This window comes from Dipodomys spectabilis, unplaced genomic scaffold (assembly GCF_019054845.1).
Source record: "Dipodomys spectabilis isolate Male_0828 unplaced genomic scaffold, ASM1905484v1 ptg000661l, whole genome shotgun sequence".
Taxonomy (NCBI): Eukaryota; Metazoa; Chordata; class Mammalia; order Rodentia; family Heteromyidae; genus Dipodomys; species Dipodomys spectabilis.
This window is the reverse complement of record NW_024871338.1, coordinates 297,627-321,768: the sequence shown is the minus strand read 5'-3', so window position 1 is coordinate 321,768 and position 24,142 is coordinate 297,627. Positions and strand designations below refer to the sequence as shown.

The window sequence follows — 24,142 nt, the reverse complement described above, 5'->3', positions numbered from 1 at the left end:
TATTCTCATCCATTTGGAAGATTAATCTTTAGTTAACAAGAAAGTTTAAAAATGGCTTAGAATATATTCCTAACTACCAAATTTTATAAATCGCTTTGTAAAAAGGCTTGTGATTATTTTATTTTACATCGGATAATATTTTCTACTACCTCTAAGTTTTGGAAAAAGAAGAAAACTACGATTTACTACTATAGAGGAATATGAGGGAAATAGAAGACAGATTTTGTTTGTCACATCTTTGATGAGTAGCCATATTCATGACTTTAAGTCATATTTCTTACTATGTTAGACAGATAGGGGAAACATAAAACAAGATATGATAAGGCAACTATTTGTGACTTTTTATAATGTACCTTATTAAGTGATGAAATATACTTTATTAGCTAGTGTTTGAGTTTGAATTATGGGAGGTCGTTCTATTTGACACATTTCTGGAAGGCACCTACTGAACAACACAAATGGTGGGTGGTACTATTTCTACACTTTAATGAATGGTTGAACCTGTTTGGCATTAGTGCTGGGTAAATAAATCAACTCAATTGTAACTTGCACTCTAAACTTGAAAAGTTTGTAATGTCACTAATTATCATCGACTTGTCAATTGTTGTTTTGATGAATATGATTTTAAAAAATTATTTGAACAGGAATCTGTTTTCAGGAGATTAAATATAGGTTATCATTTGTTTGTGAATGATAACATTTTTATACTACAAAACCAAGTTTTCCTGAAGTACCAGTATTTTGAAGCATTAACGATCTTCTCAAATAATGTTTTTGTGAATTATATTTGACCGGTAAGTCAAGTTTTCCTAGCCTTGGTAGGCCAATTATGGATCTATCGTTCTAGGAACTCTTTTTTTTTGCCTACTTATGTTGGAATTAAAAATAATTTGTGATCTTGTTCGCTCATATGGGCTGGTCATTTGTAAATTGAAACTTTGAATTACTGAACTTTCTTTCAGATTTTGTGATCTCACATTTCATTTTAAGTTCCCTTGCATTTCACAATTGCTTACTGCTAATTCCAGTGTCGTCAGGAATTGAGATGGATTTTCAATTACTTTCTGTTGGGATGTCGCATGGGCCTATATGAGAAGTCTTGCCATTGTTACTTGATGATGCTGATAACTGAGACCTGGGATCCTAGGACATGTGTGTCCTGCAGAAGAATAATACCTTTTAGACATCATATCAGCAAAATTTGCGTATAATCAGAAATATGGAGAAAAACATTTTGGAATCAGTGAGTTAAAATAATAAACAGAGCAGCAGAGTAAATTCCCTTATAGATTAGAGGAAAACAATTTTTTTTTTACAATGTGAATTCTGAAGACCAAGAACACTTAGAACCTATCACAAGTTTATACAGAAGACATTGCATTGATACTTTTCATATTCTGATATATATTCTAAACCTAATTATTTATATTCCAGTCTATTAATTGTAATTTATATCTATTTGTCAAATTATCAATTATTTCTGGTAAGTTTCACAGTGTGAAATAAAATATCAGCATGTATAAGTATAAAATATATAACTATATAAAATATAAGAAAAAGGCACATGTTTTGCAATGTTCTGATATGGTTAGGGTATCAAAGGCAACTGTGTTTTAATGTATTATTCCATTATTTCTACCTCAGTGTTTGGTAGAGCTGGACCTAAAGCTTTATCATTTGTAGATTTACAGCATAGAGACAAGAGGAAACACTGTGATTAAAACATTACTAATTTAAGGCCTAGTATGGAGGAGAAACATATAGACTTCTCTTTTAACTATGAAAATATTTGGTGAATGAAAGGCAGTGGTGTAGATTCCTGCCTGGTAGTATGGTAGATTAGCCATGACATTAGGTAATCATACATATGAAAAAAATTTTCACCTTCTTGGCTTTAGCTACTTTTGAAAAGTTAGGTATAAAAAACAATTATATTTTGATAAAGTACCTTCTAGTCTAAACGATTCTATCTTAACTGTTCATCTCTCTATGATCCCTTTTAACTAAGATTAGTTTTGTTCCAATAAGAAAATCTATGATGTCAGGGTAAGATATTCTGGTTGGTCTGTTGCTACATGGAAGAAGAGTAAAGGGTCAGGTAGACATTTTTGCCAGTAAGACCTCATTTAGGAAATTTTAAGCTACAGAAGTTTAGAAGTAGCTCTTAAGCAAGGCTTAATTTGAATCCATTAGCTCCACAAAGCTAACTCAGTTGATAAATAATTACTTGTAAAGCCATCACCTTTGGACCTAGCTATAAAGACTTCAAAGTATGATCAAATTTAAAATGAAAAATAATTAAAATTTTCATTGACAAAAAATTGCAAATGTGAGCATTTGACCAAACAATATAAGTATTTTCCAATCTACCCAGAATTTTAGAGAAGTAAGATCAATAGCATTTTTAGGAACAATAAGGTTTCCTAGTTACAAACAGTCAACCAAGGATATATGCCTGTATAAAGACTGCATCATTAACTACTTAAATTTACAGGATACTACATGCTTCAGCAGCACGTTTACCCAAATTACAATATAGAGATTAACATGGCACTTGCACAAGGATGATATGAAAATTTAAGTATTCCATATTTGTCATTCTTCAGATGCAAGAAATTAAAAATAGTTATTAAAAATTAATTACAAAAATACAAATGTAACAATAAATGTAATTCATTGAACTGAAAGTTAGTTTGACATCAGTGTACTAAATCCTCAACTTAGAAAAACCTTTACATAGCATAATCTTTACAAAGCTTTTCAAATTAGATATCATTGTCATTTTATCCCAACGAAATAAAATACTATAAGGACCTAGGAAAAAAAGGAATCTTAAACTGTTTCTATATGGAATGCTATCTGAAAAAACACATTTAATCATGAACCTATATATTATAAAACAATGTAGAATTCAAAGTATTATATCCAGGAACAAATGAAACACATTATGGACATTATACAAACAAAATACAGATTATTTTAAAATATAATTTTTTCATACAAGCACCAGAAATATTTTTAGTTTTTGTACTACTCATTTCAACAGATAAGTTAAAATGATTTCTGATTTAAATAATCACAAACCCAGCAGAAATCATTATAGATGTATACAAACAAATCTTGAATACATTTTGACATCAAAGTCAGGCAATTCACTTGAAAAATACGATGGAATCCATGAATTTTTAAAGTAAGATATTGCAGTTGCTTTGTATTGTGAAAATATTTTGTATGGACACAAAGATGGATTGGCATTTTTGAAATTTAAGAAACTTAACCAAACCATTATGACTTAGGAGAACAATTTTTACAGCCTTCCACAACTTCAAAGAGGTAGTGATACATATTTATCCTTTTGGCAACATCAAATGCAGTTTCTTCCAAGTTCTTCAGACCTGGTTTCATATATGGTTCAATAGAAGGAGATCCAGCATATCTTTGCTATTTCTATTCCAAGCAGCAAGATGCAAGGGGGTCAAGAGGACTTTAGTTTGGGCATTGGTATCTGCATCATGATGAACTAAGAAGGAAGCCACTCTGGTATTATTCCACATATCAACACTGTGCAGGGGTGTCCAGCCATTCACAGTTATTGCATGAATATCTGCCTTGAGCCACCAACACATGGACAATGTCAAAGTGTCCACTTAGGCTTCCCGATGAAGAGAGGTATACTCATCATCATCCCTAGTATTCACATGAGTGTCCTTTTTGGAAAGTAGTCTCTGTACTGTAGTAAGCCAATTATTTTCAACAGACCACAGAAAAATTTGCTTGAATACTTCTCCATTTTTTTTACAAATGATATCATTCCTCACTTTTTCATCTTGTTCCTTGTCTTCATCAGAATTGCCTAACCAGAGACAATGAGTACCAGTGGGAATGGGGTGTATATGTATTCCCCAATAGTTCACGTTGGTTGAACTGGTCAGAAAAATCCAGTGAATTTTCTACATCTGTTATTTCGCCATGATTTTTTTTCACTTTTTCCATTTTTACTATTCGAAATTATTCTAACTGGTGAGTAGGGAATTGATAGAGAGCAGAGGAAAGGTTTTCCTCCATATTCAAAGGTACAGACTGAAAATGAGGACCAGTGGTATCTTCATGTGCAGCTATTCTAGGAATGAGAAAATATGAAATAATGCCTTCTATGTAAATGATTTGGGAAATGGCAGAGCAGAAAGTGAAATGATGCAACCAAAAATATAAAAGCAAAATAAATTAGGATAATTATGGATCAGTCATATTATCTATGAGAACCATGAAAGGGAGAGAGGAAGTGAGAGACAGATGTGCAATCACCTAGCTAGCCACAAAATCCATGCCTCTGATCAATTTATAGAGCAAACAATTTTATTTTTTAAAAATAGAATTTATGTATTTATTGAAATTAGTACATAAATTTTAATAGCCTACATAAAGAGACATAGCTTTTACCAAATTACAGACAAGAATCTAAATCCCTGATAATTCTAGTAACAGATCTGACTGAAATCAGTTGTATCACACTTTTCCTGTAGAGTGAAGGAATAGGTCCAGGCTAGGCAAGCAGCCAGAGAAGGCAGGCCGATTGTCTCTGGGACAAAACTTTGTGGAAAATGGTATCAAGGATTAATTACTGGTGATCCACTTGCACTGGAAGTGTGAATCTGAAATATTGTTTGCTTATTCTGAACTATTGCTTTTATCATTATATGTTCCAAGAAGAAAAGGTGAGATGTAATTGATAGCAAAGGATTAGTAATGCACTTTGACTTCTCATTAACCACATCAAAATCACATGAAGACAATAGAGAGGCTTACTTTTTTAGATGAAAACAAGTGTCTTTAAAAACAAGGTAATTAAGCATTCCTACAAAGGACTTCTATTTTACTACTGCATTATACAGATGTTGGGTAACAAATAATGGATCTATTAGAAAGCTCTTAAAACTCATATGTTCAATAGTGAGTTATCTTATATTATATCATGGTATTTTTGTTTATGGTTTTAAGAAGAAATTTACTAGCTTAAATTTCTGACAGGACAATGTCATCACTGTACAACTTGCTTCTATACTCTAAGTTTTAAATTACTATCTAAGTATGTGCATTAGATAGCTATAGAGGAAAATCTAGACGCCACACTGGTGGCTCATATGTTTATCTTAGCTAATCAGAAAGATGAAATCTGAGGATTGTGGTTTGAAACCAGACCAAGCAAAAAAAAAAGGTCCATTAAATTCTGATTTGAAAGTAACCTGCAAAAGCTAGAAATGGAGCTGTGGGACAAGCAGTAAAATTCTAGGCTTGAGAAAACTAAAACAAAATAACAACAAATTCTGGGACAGAGCCAGGCCCTGAGTTCAAGCCTAGTATTAGCACCAAATAAATGAATGAATGAATGAATGAATTAAAATAAATTAAGTGGTCACGTGTAGTGAGGCAAGTAAAATGTAACACCCATGGTGACTGGATTGTGTATTACTTTGTAATAAGGCAAATTAACGTTTGTCCTAATCACTAATATTTTATTTGTACTAAACCCTGAATTTAGCATGTAAGCATATGTGTGTACATGTGCACATATGTGTGTATGTGTATATGTGTGCATGTGCTGTTGCAATGTTGCTTTCCAATGTGGACAGGGTGAGGCTGAAAAGAACTAACTGTGTTGTAATGTATTTATTTATCAGTGTTCTTTCATGTCATTTCTTTGGAGCCACCCTTCTGTACATTTTATTTGTCAAATAATAACATCATCATAATCAAAGCATATACAACATTAAGTTAGATAAAAGAGAGCACTTTCAGCTCTTATTATATGATAGGTAAGAAGATACAGATATAATTATGTAATAAGTTATTGCTGTAAGATGACTGTCAGTACAAAATATGTATTTGACCTCTTAAATTGGTTATACTTTTAAGATATACTCATGGAGTGAGTTTGACTGACTTGACCAAACAGGCATTACTCTCTGGTTATTCCTGTGAAACACAAGGTGGATAAAGTCTTTCTGGATTTCTATTGAAAATAATTTTCTTTGTAACATCATATCTATTCTCACTAAGATAATCAATCCTGTATTTATTAGGTTTGAATATCCCATCATATTGACGGAAAATCAGTATTGTGGATATGCTTGTTAGATATACCTTTCAAAAACAAACAAACAAAAAGCATGTGTCACCTCCAGAGTGTGGATGCATTTGAAGTTGTTTTGTACATGCAATGGGATCTTCACTAATGGCTCTTTTGTGGGAGTAACTATCACAATTCTAACAAATAAGGCTTTTCGAATATCTTTTCCAATATAAATAACAACCCTGAGTGAGTCTTGCAAATTCTGAAAAGCCTTTGAATATTTTAGTATTATTTCAGTTCATTGACTATAGAGTTAAAGACATTTCTGAAATAAATATTGTTAAGATCTGAAGATGTAAGTGGGTATATAGGCTTTTTTACGCATCATTTTATGAAAACCAAGTTTTTTTGAAAGTAAATGAAATAGAATAAAAGAATGTAAGTGAATTTGGATGCGGGTGAGCGAATTCTACTCAACCCAGCAAGAACTGACGAGAAGCAGACATCTTCATCCTGCAGTTCACAGACAAGGGACAACAAAGGAACCAAGACTCGGTGTGAGTAGAAGCCTGACATCCTCATTCCTTCTCAGGGAGCAAAAGAGGGAAGGCCACCCCTTCCGCCCACTACCAGAGATCTCCATCTTTGATACTAACAAAGGCCAGGCTGAGCTGGTAGCTCCAACTCAGGCCTTGGAAGAAAACAAGAGTCATTTAGCAGGTCACAGGAACCTAACCTGACCTGCTAGACTCAGCTCCACCCAGCGAAAAGTCACCCAGCCTGGGCCGAGCAAGCTCCGCCAGCCCAAGGAGTGGATTTCTTCACTGGATAAACAGAGCCAGAGGCTGCCCCTCCCTACAGCAGCCTTGACAAACAATTGAAATTCAGTAAACTTAAACCCTGAGAAAGGCTCCAGGCTGGGCCCTGTGAGTGTCTCACAAGCTAGTCCCTCAGGGAAAAGCTACTGTTTGCTGAAAGGCCTCAACTCTATCCAGAACCTAGCCTCATTACAGCATCTCCAAACTAGAGGAAACAGCCATCTCCCACTTTTGTGATACTCACAGCAGATCTCCCTGCCATTGAACCAGCATGGGAGGAGGAGTACAAAACCCTAGGTAAAGCAGAGCATTTTTCTGCCTGCTCAAACTACCGACTTTAGAAACCAACCAAGCCACAGGAAAATCAAACACCACAAACAGACCAGAATCCAACAAGAGACTGGTTAATGACACAAGGGAGATACAGGATCCTCCCATCCCCCCCCAAAAAATCAAAGAACTCTTTTTTAGTTTTTTATAAAAAAAATTTCCAAAACCTTTTTTAAAATTTTTAATTTTTAACATTTAAAAAAAAATTGTTTTCTATTAAAATTTTTTCTTCCTCTTGTAATTTTTATTTTCATGGTATAAGTGTGTGTGCTTTTTTACTTGTTTTTTTTTTCTTTTCTCTTTTTATAAATTTTTTTGTTTAGCTCTACTGACCTTTTGATCCTTTTTTTCTTTCCTTCTCATTCTTTTCACCTTTTCTTCTCTTTTTTTCTTCTTTACATGACTTAATTGCTATTCTGCTCATCCTCAGATATACCCATAGTCGATTATTAGACCTTATCACCCATTGTGTACACACTTAATCCAGGAATTTATTACTCAATTCAAAACCTTTTAGACTTAAATTCCTTAATACCAGTACTACTTCTTTATATCTATATAATATTTTAAGCATTTCTATTTTTAACTTTTTCATATCTCCTTTCTATCCTACCCTTATCTTATCCTATACAAATTCTTCTTTGAATATTATGTTTGTATTTTGCATAATTTTTAAGTTTTTAAGTGTTTCTCTTTTTAATGTTTAATATTTGTTCTTCTATTTTTTCTTGTCTCATTTTTTCTTGCTTTTATCTTTTTGTCTCTCTCTCTACTAACATTCTATTCAACCTATTTCCCGCTTTGAGATTAGGACTTACTTAACTCACCCTCTGCCTTTCCACATCCCTGTATTCCTATTTTTACCCACATCTCTTCCTAACCATGATAATTTCAGGTTTGCCAAATTCTTCTTTGCAGTTCGTAGCCCATTAATACATAGTTGTTTGATGTTGAATAGATATATCTGTTGAACTAGAGTGTATCTTCAGACTTTTAACGCTGCAACTACAGACTTTGATGCTTAACTTAAGACAGTGTTCTAACACAAAACTTGTATTACTTTCATCCCAAATGGGCAGGGCAAGCCATAAAAACACAAGAAAAATGGCAAGTCCGGGTATCCTACTCCCACTCATAATACTCAGGGGACAGAACAGATAATGAATAATCCATTGGACAGTTCGCAAAAAGCTCTACAAACACTACTGGTAAACATGGTAAATGAAAAGATTGAAAACCTGCAAAGGACTCTGTATGAGCATGATAGGGAGAGAGATGAGGCAAACCAAAGTTCAATAAAGGAATATCATGGGCGTGAAGAAGGTACTCAAAGATTGATATAAGAATTGTGTGAGCAGCTTGAGAACACTCAAAGAGAAATAAAGGAATGGCATGAGCAGGTTCAGACCAGTCAAAGAGATAGACAGGAATTGGGGGAGCTGGCTGAGAACAGACAAAGAGAAAGTCAGGAATAGCATGAGCAGGCTAAAAATACACAAAGAGAGCAACAGGAATCATGTAACTTGAAGAAGCTAATCAAAGAGTAATACAGAAATTGAGAGAGCAGGATGAGAATACACAAAAATCACTAAAGGCAATCATGGAATCCATAAATAGAGAGCTGAAAGAACTCAGGAAGTCCACAAAGGGAATGCTGAATGCAAACCAACAGAAGGAATGAGAGTCCAAGGAAACCATAACCATAACCAATCAAATAGGTGATTTGAGAATAAACACTGAACACCAAATTAAGGAAGTAAAGAATTTCATACAAGATCTAAAACAAAACTCAAACAAAGAATTTGAAGCCATCAAAGCCAACCAACTAGAAAGAAAAGAAATAAAAAACAACATAGAAAGTCTTGACAGTAGGTTAGACCATGTAGAAGATCAAATCTCGGGGATTGAAGACAGCCTAGATATTATAGAGAAAGAACATACATCCATCCAAGACAAATTAAAGAAATATGATAGATCTATTCAACACTTGGAAGACACCATCAGAAGGCCTAATCTGAGGACCATGGGTGTAGAGGAGCACTTAGAGACCGAAGTCAATGGTCTAGGAAATTTGTTTCATAGCATTCTAGCAGAGAACTTCCCATATATGCAAAAAAGTTAGGACTATTCAGATACAAGAAGCTTTTAGAACTCCAAATAGGCCAGACAAGAACAGGACATCCTATTGTCACATTATAATCCGCACTGGATCAATTCAGACCAAAGAAAACATCCTTAAATCTGTCAAGGAGAAAAGATCAATCACTTATAAAGGGAAACCAATTGAAATCACCTCAGATATCTCAGCAGAGACAATCAAAGCAAGAAGAGCCTGGAATGATGTATGCCATGCCCTAAAGACAAACAACTATCAACCAAGAATACTGTATCCAGCTCTATTCTCCTTCATAACCTAAGGTCACTAAACACCTTCCATAGCAAAGAAAAATTGAAACAATATATCTCTACCTACCAGCCCTACAAAAGATTCTTAAAGATGTCCTACACATAGAAAACCAACAAGACCACAATAGAGGCCAAAAAACTGCACCCAAACTGAGAATCCAAGAACCATAGGAAGAACCCAGTTGCCGCAGCCCCCAAGAAAGTGGATAAAATGGCAGGAACTCTCAAATACCTCTCTGTCCTATCTCTACATTAACGAACTTAACTCTCCAATTAAGCGACATAGACTGTCTAGCTGGATTAAAAATCACAATCCTTCTATCTGCTGCCTTCAGGAGTCACATTTTGCCCATAAAAACAAACACATTTTCTACCAAGCAGATGCCCTCCATAAACAGGCGGGAGTTGTAATCCTAATATCAGATAATATAGATTTCAAATTAAAATTAGTAAGAAGAGATAAAGAAGGTCGCTACATACTAATTAAGGGATCTCACCTTCAGTAGGATATTAAAATTCTAAATATCTATTCACCAAACAATGGAGCACCCAAATTTATCCAAGAATCATTACTTTCGCTCAAATCCCACATAGATCCAAGGACATTAATTGTTGGGGACTTTAACACATCACTTTCCTCACCAGATAGATCAACTCGGCAAAAACTCAACAGAGAAACCGCAGATCTAAAGAACTGCATAGATCAACTAGATTTAACAGATATCTCCCGAATATTTCACCCAACAGCTTCAGAATACATGTTTTTCTCAGCAGCACATGGAACATTTTCTAAAATAGACCATATTTTAGGCCACAAAGCAAACGTCCAAATTCAAAAACATTGAAGTTATACCTTGCATTCTCTCTGGTCACAGGGGAATAAAATTAGAACTCAACACCAGAAGCCACCAAAGAAAGTCCGGTAACACATGGAAGCTGAACAGCACACTGCTGAATCACTAGTGGGTCATGGAAGAGATTAGAAAGGAAATTCAAATGTTCATGATATTCAACAAAAATGAGCACACAAATCACCAGCTCCTCTGGCACACAGGAAAGACAGTACTCAGGGGCATGTTTATAGCTCTGAGTTCCTACATCAACAAATTGGAGACATCTGAAACCAACAATTTATTGAGATATCTGAGCCTCCTTGAAAAAGAGCAGCAATATAAATCCCAAAATTATATCAGTTAAATGAATTAGAATCCAAAAACACATAGAAAAAATCAATCAAACAAAGAGTTGGTTCTTCCAATAAAACAAAATTGATAGACCCTTAGCAAATATTATCAGAAAAAGAAGAGAACACACCCAAATAAATAAACTTAGAGATGGGAATTTAAACATTACTAGAGAAACAACCAAGATTCAGAACATTATAAGGGAATACTTCTCAAAACTTTATGCTAATAAGTTTGACAACGTGGCAGAAACGGACCTTTTCCTAGCAAATATTGACATGCCAAAACTAAAACAAGATGAATTAAATCATCTTAACAGGCCCATATCAAGTATTGAAATAGAAACATCAATAAGAGACCTCCCATCTAAGAAAAGCCAAAGACCAGATGGTTTTACTGCAGAATTATACAAGCCATTCAAAGCAGAGCTCACACCAATTCTCCTCCAACTCTTCAATGAAATTGAAAGAGAAAGTTCACTACCGAATTCATTCTATGAAGCCATCATAGCCCTCTTCCCAAAACCAGGCAGGGACTCATCAAAGAAAGAGAACTATAGACTCATTTCTTTGATGAACATTGGTGAAAACCTTCTCAACAAAATTTTGGCCAATCGACTTCAAAATTTCCTCCAAAAATCATACACTATGATCAAACAGGATTCATTTCAGGGAAGCAAAGCTGGTTCAATATATGCAAGTCTATTAATATAATTCATCACATCAATAAGAGCAATTATAAGAACCACATGGTTATTTCAATAGCTGCAGAAAAAGTATTTAACAAGATCCGACTCCCCTTTATGATGAAGGTTCTCAAAAAATTAGGAATCCATGAAACATTCCTCAATAAAGGCTGTATATGACAAACCTACATCCAGCATTGTATTTAATGGTGAAAAACTAAAGCCATTTCCACTTAGCTCAGGAATGAGACAAGAATGTCCAATCACTCCAATGCTCTTCAATCTAGTATTAGAATGCCTAGCTACAGCAATGAGACAAGATTCAAACATAATATGGATCCAAATAGGGAAAGAAGAAATTAAACTCTCCTTCGTTGCAGATGACATGATCTTTTATTTAAAGAATCACACAGACTCCACTCCTAAATTACTCAAGCTGATTCAAAACTTTGGCAAATTAGCAGAGTATAAAATTAACTCTCAAAAATCAATGGATTTTCTTTTCTTTTCATTTTTTTTGGGGTCTGGCATTGGGGTCTGAACTCTGGGCCTGGACGCTGTCCCTCAGCTCTTCAGCTCAAGGCTAGCGCTCTACTACTTGAGCCACAGCGCCTCCTCCGGCTTTTTGCTTATGTGGTGCTGAGGAATCGAACCCAGGGCCTCAGGCATGCAAGGCAAGCACTTTACCACTGAGCCATCTTCCCAGCCCAATCAATGGCTTTTGTGTATGCCAACAATGGGAAAAGTGTGGCTGAAATTAAGAAAGCAAGTCCATTCTTAATAGGTCCACAAAAAAAAATGGAATAGAATTGAAAAACCAGAAATGAACCTACAGAGCTATAGCTATCTAATCTTCGATAAGGGAGCTAAAAAAATAGAATGGAAGAACGACAGCCTCTTCAGTAAATAGTGCTGGCTAAATTGGTTAACGACTTGTAGAAAACTAAAGCTAGATCCTTATATATCACCCTGCATCAGAAACAATTGCGAATGGATCAAAGACCTCAGAGTCAAAGCAGACATTCTGAAATAGGACAAACCTATTCCAGACATTCTGGAATAGGACAAACCTTAGGTCTCCTAGGCACAGGCTGAAATTTTCTTAATAGAGACCCAGAAACACAACACATCAAAGAAAGGTTGAACAAATGGGATTGCATGAAATTGCAGAGCTTCTGCATGGCAAAGGACATAGCTAGCAAGATCAATAGAAAGCTCACGGATTGGGAGAAGATATTCACTAGCCATACAACATACAAGGGTCTCATATCTAAAATATAACTGGAACTCAAAAAAATTAAATTCCCCAACAACAAATTTTCAAAGGAACAACTGCCCAATAAATAAGTAGGCTAAAGACTTACAGAGAAATTTCTCTGAAGAGGAAAGAAGGATTGCCAATAGACAAATGAAGAAATGCTCAACCTCTCTCGCCATAAAAGTAATGCAAACCAAAACAACATTGAGATATCGCCTCACCCCAGTTAGAATGGCTATAATCAAGAACTCTAATGAACAGATGCTGGAGGGAATGTAGACAGAATGGAATATTACTGCATTGTTGTTGGGAGTGTAAACTTATTCAACCACTTTTGAATGTATTATGGAGGTTCCTCAAAAGACTCCACATAGATCTCCACTATGACCCAGCAATGCCACTTTTGGGCATTTACCCTAATGTTCTCAAACAAGACCACACTAAAGCTACCAGCACGACTATGTTTATTGCAGCCTTATTTACCCTAGCTAAGATATGGAACCAACCCAGATGTCCCTCTGTAGATGAATGGATCAAGAAAATGTGGTATATATACCCAATAGAATTCTATGCCTCCATCAGAAAGAATGATATTGCCCCATTTGTTAGGAAATGGAAATACTTGGAAAAAATTACATTCAGTGAAGTAAGTCAGGCCCAAAGAAACTTAGGCCCCATGGTTACCCTTATTTGCAATAACTAGTATATGTCTGAGCCAAGTAGAAAAAGTCAAATAAGTTGATGTTAGGGAAATGAACCCCAAGATATGTATTTCGATGTTTTCTTTTTCTTTCAGGTAATTGTTTCTAACACATTTATAAGATTGTTTCTTTGTTTCTTTGTATGTCCCTCCCCCATAGTATAACCCCTGCTTTCACTGTATTTGAGGTTGGTATAATTTGTGGAGGGGAAGGGAAAAAACAAATCGTTTAAATAGGTATACAGGTGGATCTATTTCAACAATTAGATGTACAAGTCGTTAATTGGAAAAATGAACTTACAACTTTGGTGGGGGGTGAGGAAGATTGGGTGCGGGGACGGGGAGAAGATGGGAAGGGGAAACAAAGGAGGAGGCTACAATGCTTGATAGGAAATATACTCATTATCGTTCCCGTATAATTGTAATCCCTCTGTACAGTATTTTCACAGTAAAAATTAAAATTAAAATTTAAAAAAATCAGCTAATGATTATTATAGTATTGTATTCTGATTTATTACTTTACTTTGTAACAGTTTTTAAACTTTTTGCTTCTCTGCTGCAATTTATGTATTTAAATATTATCATCGAAGTATTTCCTTTAGGTACTTGGGGCAGATTTTACAAAGTTTTTAAACAATGGCATTTAAGAATTCTTAATTGGTATATTATTTGGTTCATTTTTAATTTCAATTTAATTTTATTGTGAAGGTAATGTACAGAGGGGTTACAGTTACATAAGTAAGGTAATGATTACATTTCTTATGGAAGGAACATTGTTATCCTCTCCAATGATTTTATTTGTACACTCAAAGAACTACTGTACTTTTGCTTTCTTTGTTCATGTGTTTTCATTATAAAATTGATATACAGATGGTTTGCAGTTATTTAGGTCAACTAAACAGTACAATTCATTTCATTTTCTAAATTTCAAATTTTGAACTTCTTTTGTTTCTTTAGGGTAATTCTTTTTTCATTGTTAATGGATTAGTTAATTTAATTTTGCCTGATTTTAACACATGTAAATTATTCAGACATATATTTTGCTTTTAAAATATTTAACATGTGAATATTTAAAATTATTTCCTTAATTTATATATGGTAGGTGAATTTAAATAAATTTATTTTCTTATATTTTAAACATATTTTCCAGGAAACAAATACTTACTATATTTCCAAGAAGCACATACTTTATTAAGAAAGACTTCATAACCTGGTCACTTTTTTGTAAATATTTGTACTTGAATTTAAAAAAAAGTTTGAGCTGGGCATGGTGATTGTGGCTTCTATTTTCTAGCTATGGTAGTAACTGTGAATAGGGTTTGTAATTCAGGAGAGCCTGAGGAACTTAGACCTCATTATAAAAATATCCAGATTGAAATGATTAGAGATATAGCCATCCCTAGTGAGATATAGAGCAGCTGATTATCACCAGTAACATCAATCTTTTGTTAAAATAAAAGGATAAATGTTTCAAAATGTTTATTATTTAAAACTTGTTTGCAAAGGTTCTCATGTCTTCAATTTCTTATTTTTCAATTAACTTAATCTATAAGAATCCAAGTATATTGTGACTATTTTATTTCTACTAAACTTTTAAATAGTACAAGCAATATTATGATTTCCTATATTAAATTACTTTTACTAGTTGTGGTAATTTCTTTTGTTTAATATGATAATAATAATCCAATTGTGTGTATGTGGTATGTGTGTGTGTTTATGTGGTTTTTGTGTGTGTATGCTTTGTGTGTACTTTGTAATGCTTGGGATATCACAACATTTTTTCACATATGCTAGACCAAGTTTTTACCACTGAAATATATTGTGCGGTTATAATGTAAATAGTGCCTTAAATTATGACTTCTAAATTTTCATTCCTAGTATGTTTTTTCAAAATTGTATATGCTAGAATGTGATCCATATTCTATCCATGTTAGCAAATGTTATTGTTATTTTAATGTTATTTAGAATATTTCCACTTCCAAACTCTTCCGTTTGTGGATAAAGGTTTTACTTTGCTTCTTTTCTCTCTTCATTCTTTTTGCCTTTAGAGTTTACCTATTCTTTCTCTTATTTCTTTGGTAATTAATTATCATATTCTTATTACAATTTCTTTCCATTGTAACAGGTCTATACAATGCTTTATTTTCTATTTTATTTGTCCCATCTTCTCTGACTCTCAGTCCACACTATTAGGTGGATTAAAAAGAACCTTGATTCAGGACACTTTAATTATTTTCTTCCTTCTCTTCTCTGAAGACTTTCTGTTTTTTGAATCACAAAACCAATGACATACAGCTCTATACGGTCCATCATTCTATTCTATCCCCTCTCACTCTCCTCTCTAGTACAGCTCAAGTCATTATCATTCAGGTTTATTGTGCTATAGTGTTGTCTAAATTTTAACTCATTCCTAAATTAATTTCAGTTGTTTCAAGCATTCTCTTAAGACATTTTACTATATGTAATATCTGGGATCGTGTGTTTTCTCAAAGTACAAAATATGAATGACTATCAAACATCTCGATAACTCTGTAGAATATTGGTTCACCTGCTCAATAAACTTGTAGGTGAATTCAAGGAATACAGGTCAGTCTGAACAATTTTGTAAAATGGTGTAGCTTGAGCTCTCATACTAGATTTGAATCTTATTACCATGTTTAGTAGTGAAGACAACATTGCTCTACTATAAGAACAGACACATAGAAGAATGTACCAGATTTATCAAAAATATATTCTTAGTTTTATGGTTAACAGATTCTGAAGAGGATGACATGACTTTATGAAATAAAAATAGAATCTTAAATGGGTGTATTGGCACTATTGCCTCTCTAGATTTAAAAAATGAGCTTAGAATACTTCCTCAAACCTTATACAAAATTTTAAAATAAAATATGATTATCAAACTAAATGTGAGATGTAAAAACCTATGAAACATAAATGTAAAAATTCATAACATTGGATCAGTAAAGGTTTCTGAAAATTTAACAAAGAAAGCATTACTGGCTAAAGAAAAGAAGAATATACTGTTTAATATCAACTGATAACCTTTTATAATTCTATGAAAGAAGTGAAAACATATCCAACAGATAGAGGGCACATATTTGTTAATGCTACAATGTTAATGCTACAATGATCCCGAGTCTTAAGTACTTTTATATCTTCTAATTCTATATAATTTTTCCCGAACAGGTTATTTCTTTAAAGAACATATGTAAATTAATACTCAAAAGGAGGAGCATATGAAATAAGCTCCTCTTTCGTTTCTAAGAAAAAATAAAATGATCTTATAAATGCGTTAGAAACACATGCATGAAAGAAACAAAAACATTAAAATACATATTTGAGGGCTCGTTTTCCTAACATCACATTATCTGACTTTTTCCACTTGACTCATACCTATACTAGATATTGCAAATAAGGGAAACCATGGGACCTATGTTTCTTTGGGCCTGGCTTACTTCACTTAATATAATTTTTTCCAAGCCTTTCCATTTCCTAACAAATGGGGAAATGTCATTCTTTCTGATGGAGGCATAGAATTCCATTGTGTATATATACCACATTTTCTTGATCTATTCATCTACTGAGGGGCATCTGGGTTGGTTCCATATCTTAGCTATGGTAAATAATGCTGCAATAAACATAGTTGTGCTGGAAGCTTTAGTGTGGTCTTTTTTGTAAACATTAGGGTAAATGCCCAAATGTGGGATTGCTTTGTATGTCCCTTTCACTATATTTGATGTCAGTATAACATGTGGAGGAGACCGGGACAAACAAGTCGTTTAAGGATTCAGGTGGACCTGTTGCAACAATGAAAAGTACAAAATGTCATGTCAAAACCAGCTTTAAAATATCGGTGTGGGGGGGGGAGGGGGAGTATGATTGGGTGGGGGGGAGGGGGGAAGCTGGGAAGGGAGGTGAAGGGTAAGCAAAGGAGGAGGCTGCAATGCTTGGTAAGAAATGTATGCATTATCCTGCCCATTTAATTGTAACCCCTCGGTACAGTATGTTCTCAAATAAAATAAAATAAAATTAAAAAAGAAAAAATAAAATGAAAACTCACTAGTATGACCATAATATAAAAAGATGATGCAAAAAATAGTAATGCATTTGTGGAGAAATTGATATACTCCACATAGTAGATTGATTTGTATAATACTGCAATCATTTTAGCAAGCCAGTTTTCAAGTCTTCAAAAGGTCAAAAAGAATTGTATATGATTCAGCCATTACACTTCTATGTATGTATTAAAGAGAATTAAAAAACTTGTTTGGACATAGAATGTAGTTCATTGACAGTGCACTTGAATAGTCTGTGTGAAAACCTTTGAAATAATCCCCAAAAACGAATTTTGAAGAGACACACTATAGAGGATGTATGCTGGACAAATTCTTGTAAGTGAATTTTATATCAATTTTAATGTCTGTTCTAAAATTTACAGCATTTCTATTTGAAGACATGCAAGTGAAAATTAGGCTTGGAAAATCTATGTTTTTACAATTCACTTCCAAAGCACTAAAATGTATACTATAGAAGGAGATAATATGTGGCATGTAATTTACATGTCAACAAAAAAAAAACCTATTGTTAAAAATACTTCACACAAATTGCAGAATACCTGAAAAGATGTTTTCGATGTTGGCTAAAAACTATTTGTAAAGTACAGCTTTTAGAACAAAGATTTGATTTCTGTTTATTTTGACTTTTTTTGATCTGTTTATTTTAGTTTTGCAGAGATAACTCAATAAAAAAGTGTATGTGATAAATGGAATACCTAGGAATTATGCATCACTTATAAGTAATTGATAACCTTTTCTGGAAGAAACGTTTAGCAAATGACAGAAGACCCAAATCTGTGCACCTGCGTTTTATGAAAGTCATATGTTACTTGCTCAATCCAATTGCTTTTCTCTACTTTGCTAGGAAAAAAAAAGTATTCTCAAGATAAGAGCCAATAGCAATGAAAAGAAACAAAATGCACAATAATCTTGATTTATTTGTGAAAATAACAAATGAAATAAAGCAATTCCATTTAAGGGACTCCAATACTAGTATTTTTGAAGATGTTCCTGAATGCCAACATCCACTGAATTTTTGGAATTTTTATTTCTACCAACATATGAAAACTAGAACAAGAAAACAAATACAGTCTTAGAGTAACCAACCTTGGAATAAATTTCTTAATTGTTTTGAAAATGCAAAAGAATTAATGCCATGAAAAAATGATTCTTTCCTATGGAAATCATTTAAAAATGTTTAACACTTATTATAATTCTACTACGAAACAAGAGTAATTTTACGTAATCATTACAAATATTATTTTATTACAATCATAAAATAGAATAAAAGACAAGTCTCAATATGTTATCATTATTCTTAATTCCTAATCATTACCTAAATATCTTAAATAATCTAAATAGTCAGGTATTTAACATAGATGTAAATATCCTATACTTTTACTTAACATTTTCCAGGGGCAAGTATTCATGTGTCTAAGAAATGTTCACAGCAGTTAAAAGATGCTTTTGTGAAATTAATGTAATATATTTTGTTGCTGTTGCTGTTGCTGTTGTTTACAAGGCCTGTGCATTGTCCCTAAGCATTTTTATGCTCAATACCAGAACTCTACAACTTGAGGCACAGAGCTAATTCCTGTTTATAGTGGTTAATTGGAGATAAGAATCTAAAAATACTTCTCTATCTGGGCTAGTTTCAAAAACAAATCTAAGATCTCATTACCCAGAATAGCTCCATTTATAGGCGTGAGTTACTGGCACTTGGTTTGATGTATTTTTTAAATTTTAATATGTTTTAAGATCTTTGTTTCATTATAATGTTCATCGTTCTACACAGAAATTTAGATATACGTATATATTTCTGATGACAAATTATTTCTAAAAATGTGTCTTTCTATGCACACACACACACACACACACACACACACACACACACACACATATATATATATATATATATTTCTGAAGACAGACACCTTCTAAAACTTTATGCTACTATTTTTTTTACCTTGTTTCATTTCAAATTTACACAGTCTATTTTTCCAAAAGTTTCCTAAAATAAAATGACTAACCGTCAATAGAAAGTAGTTTATTACTTTCAAGGGAATTTTAGATATACACATGATATTGTAGTAACATTTACAGTATATTACTTGAAATGATTCTGTTCAAATTCTTAAATATTTGTGTGTAGTGGTGGGGAGAGAGGAAGTGAATTCATACTGGTTAGGAATCATATCAAGTGAAAACGGGATATATGTAGGGGAAGAACATAGAAGAGAAACCAAAAAAATCACATAATATATTTTAGATATATTAAAAATATAGCAAGAAAGAAACAACAAGATGTGTCCCTATCTTGGGGTTCATTTCACTTAACATCATCTTATATGGCCATATGTACATTAATAATGGTTTTATAAGCCATTTAAATTCCATATTTTGTCTTCACTAAGTTGCCTCTGAAACATGTGTTACCTCATGTCCAACGATGTCTTTGTGCTATTTCAATGAAGCCAGAAAACATTCATTTTACCTGGATCAGCACAATAGATAGTTACTGAATATAACTGGAAGGAACTGTTACTGCAAGTGGAAACTGATCTCAAGAGAGGAATTGAACATAGAGAAATGACAAAGTTCAAGTTAAGAAAAGAATGCAAGGCTTGAAGGAAACTCTGTCCTGGACTTATTCGAGTGTGTTCTTTACTCATAAAACTTGTCTGTAAACTTGTAGTTGAGAGTATTACAAAAGGAAACAATATGCCACTTGAAGGCCATCATAGGAAAAAAAATAACTTTGTTTGAAAAGTGTTCTACTGCAAAGAAACAAAGACACGTAGGTTTTAAAGTGTCTTATGGAAGGATATTTCACTCCTGAGATGATTTTCTTATTGCGAGTCAGTTATCAATTCCTTTTCTGTGGTCCTGAGTTCCCCATAACAATAAGGATTCTAAAAAAGCAGAATAAACTGAGTATGATCAGAAAAAGAAGCCTCTTCTCAAACCAGTGCTTTAACGATGGTCCCAAAGTAATATGTGGGTTTTTTTTGCTTGTTTGTTTGTTTAGTTGGTGCTGGTTCTGGGGCTTCAACTCAGAAGCTGGACCCTGTCCGTGAACAATTGTCTTCCATGTCCAACTGCCCCCAAATCTAGTACTCTACTGCTTGAGCCAAAACTCCACTTCTGGTTTTTTGGTGTTTAATTACAGATAAGAATTTGACAGACTCCCCTGCATGGGTTGGCTTTGAACTGAGATAGTAAGAAAGCCAAGTGACATCAAACGTATCAAGGTTTCTGTTTTGAACCAAGAAATACTAGATGCAGTTTACTATAAAACTAATATTTGACAATTTTTAAAAGAAGAGAATATGTCCAGCAAAGAAGCCATAACTTAAATTACTCAGCAAAAGTAGGTGCACTGAATCATTTTGGAATTTTTTCTGATTGGGAAGATAACTATTGACTTCATAGTTCCTTTTGGGGAAATTTAAGTCATATTTGCATTTTTTTTGTTGGCCATACGGCTTGAACTCTGATCCTGGGTGCTCTTCAGCTCCAGTTGAGTACGCTACCACTTTAGGTACAGCACCACTTCCAGGTTTCTGGTGGTTAAAGGAAGATAAGTGTCTCGTGGACTTTCCTGACAAGGCTGGCTTTGAACCACAATCCTCTGGTCTCAACCTCCTGAGTAGCTAGGATTACAAGCATGAGTCACCAGCACCCAGCTCATATTTGCATTTATGTGCAGGTAATGACACTATGTAGACAAAGAATGGAAATTTGAATCAAATGATGACATTGTAGGTTTTCAGAAAAATTGAGTTAGCAATAAATATGTCCTCCTTTTCCATGTTGTTACATTAATGACTCATGAGGTATGGAACTCTTACATTAGCATCCTCTGCTGTCTGCGTATGCTGACTTAGCAGCAGAAATTGTTCATAGGGAAATAGAGACTGAGATTTTTAGAAAGGAAATAGATCAAGTATGAAAGAAGGAAATAAAACTTATCTCACAGGAATTAAGAACTAGCCAAAGAAATTTAGAATGCCAAAGGCAATGAAGAATAAGCCTAATTGATAACTAGTTCTTCAATAACCAAAAATGGTTCCCTAGAACTGTTTTTGGTATAAGTTATTATTATAATTTATTCCTTCCATCTGGAGTTATTCCTTCTCTTCTGTCAAAACTATTCATTAGCCTCTGCTTTTTTGGTGTCATGCCTGACAAAAAGATTTCCAAAATCTCACTTAGACTACCCTTCTCATTGTGATTAGCATTGAACACTCAAAAGCCTGGAATCTTTGAATTTCCAGGATTAATCTTCACCTGATATCTAAAACCTGATATCTAAACACATTCCTGTCATTACTTGCCGTGACTTATTAACAAAACTTTTTTTGTTCAATACAGATTTCTAATATAGTTAAAATATATGAATTAAGGACTATTGTCAGGTATCAGTATGGAAGGAGCAATTATATATTCCATGCATTGGTTATTTTGTGTTTACTAACTAAATGATTTTTTGTCAGTCCTGGAGCTCGAACTCAGGGCCAGGGATTTGTTCTTGAGAGTTTTTTTTTTCCTCAAGGCTAGCACTCTTCCACTTGAACCACAGTACCATTTCTCATGTCTTTTTCTGTGTAATTGGTACTAAGCAATGGATCCCAGGGTTTCATGTATGCTAGGAAATAACTGTACATAAAGCCACATTCCCAGAGCGCTAAATGACTTTAAGATGGCATTACTTTTTCATTCCATTACTATGGATTATAATTTTGGCCAGGTCATATAAAAAAAGTGGAAAACAATACTAAGTTCAGTATGGCTGGCATTCCTAACACATCACTAATGAAATACAGTGTTAAAACCTGCAGGACTGACCAAGATGGCGACGGGGCAGAAGGGAAACGCCACAGCTCTCTCCAATCAAAAAGAGAGTTCGAGTTCCAACGCTTAATCTCCCCAAGAGACCGACAACAACAAAAAGACAAACACTCAGAGAAAAATCAGAGGTGGAAAATAACAAAAAAAGAAAGAGAGGAAAAGAAGAAATTCAGAACAGAGAAGAGCGAAGACCCCTCCCCCAACCTTTACTGGCCGCGTGGCAGTGCGCCAAGCAGCCAGCCAGCCAGCCCGGCGGGGACTGCCGGAGCCCCAGAGAAACAGGGGGCTGCTTGCAGATCACCAGGTACCGGATTGCAGAACAGCGGATCACCAGGAACAGAGAAACCTACCAGCCGGGAGTCTCCACGAGGATCCCACCCCCACCCCTCACTCTCCACCGGAGCGGAGAGGCTCCATCCCGCCAAAGCCGCCAGGCACCAGCAGCATGACATAGGGACCTGTCGGCAGACCACCCGCCCGATCGCGATCACAACGACCCGGCGGGGGCCGCCCAACCCAGCCCGCGACCACCCTAACTGAACTCGGACTGCAACAACAACTGACGACCTATAGGGTGAGTACCCCACCGGGGACAGTGAATCCCTCAAGGGAGACCAGAGCTGGAGGGAATCCCCAGACCCTGACCTAGACTCCCTACCCCAACACCCGGACCACAGGACCCACTAAAACTGGGAACTGTTCGAGAGCTCCACCAGCTGGTGGAGCACACTCTGCTGGCCAGGCCAGAGCAAGAGTGCCCCTGGAAGGGAGCTTAAATGCCCAAGCCAGGAACAGCGCCCCTGGGTCAAGACTACCAACAGTAGAAGAAATCTGAACTGTGTCCTCCAGGCTGCATAACCTAGGTGGTATACACATTAGCACAGGCCTAACGAGCGCGCTCCAGGCTGGGGCCGGAACCAGGCCCGGGGACCGGTGCCTGAGCAACACAACCAACTCCTCCCAACTGAAGTAAAAAGCTGAGCATACACCTCAACAGAGGGGAGAGAAACAGGGAACAGCACTCCCCGGGAAGCATGCCTGTGACAACAAAAGACCTGGAGGCCTAGGACAAAAGAAGCCCAAACCCCACCAAAACTCCACCCATATACCCTAGGCTGGGAATTGGGCAACACAGGCTGCCAGCACCTGATAGTAAGCAGGAGCTCAGGCTGATAAGGCAGCTCAGCAATAGAGTGATAGTCTTGGAAGTATGAGGCCCTGGATCTGATTCCTCAGCATCACAAAAGCAAAAAGGGTCAGAAGTGGTGCTGTGGCTCAAATGGTAGGGTGTCAGCCTTGAGCTGAACAGCTGAGGGACAGCACCCAAACCTAGAGTTCAAGCCCACAACCAGCCCAAAACAAACAAACAAAAACACATCAAGAGCCCATAGCAGACTCCAGTATTTTGGAGAGTGCATCCAGAGCATCTGATCTTCCCAAGAGCACCCGCAGGAGCAAACACAAGCAGTCTAGGCTGCTCAACCCTTCCAAAGGCGGGAATTGCCAGCAATCTACAGCAGAGAGCTGAGAATCCTAAGTAAGTCAGAATAGCAGCTGGAAATAGGCTCCCAACAGAATCCAGATCAGGCACAGACTCTACCAATACAGAATCAGCAACCAAGCAAAGACAGACACACCAAAACAAAATTGCAGAGCAGTCTCCTGAACCCCCATGCGAAAATCACAGAGAAAAATCACAAGGTTTACCACTACCCAGGACAGCAAGCTCTCCTCAAAAGCCAGCAGCCACGCAGGGGAGAGCCCCAGTGGGAGCAAAGCAGG

General features: G+C 35.3%; 1 pseudogene; it reads left to right on the top strand.

The window, feature by feature from the left end:
* Window positions 1–2,502: 2,502 nt before the first annotated feature.
* Window positions 2,503–2,596, top strand: LOC122101428 (annotated as a pseudogene).
* Window positions 2,597–24,142: the final 21,546 nt, after the last annotated feature.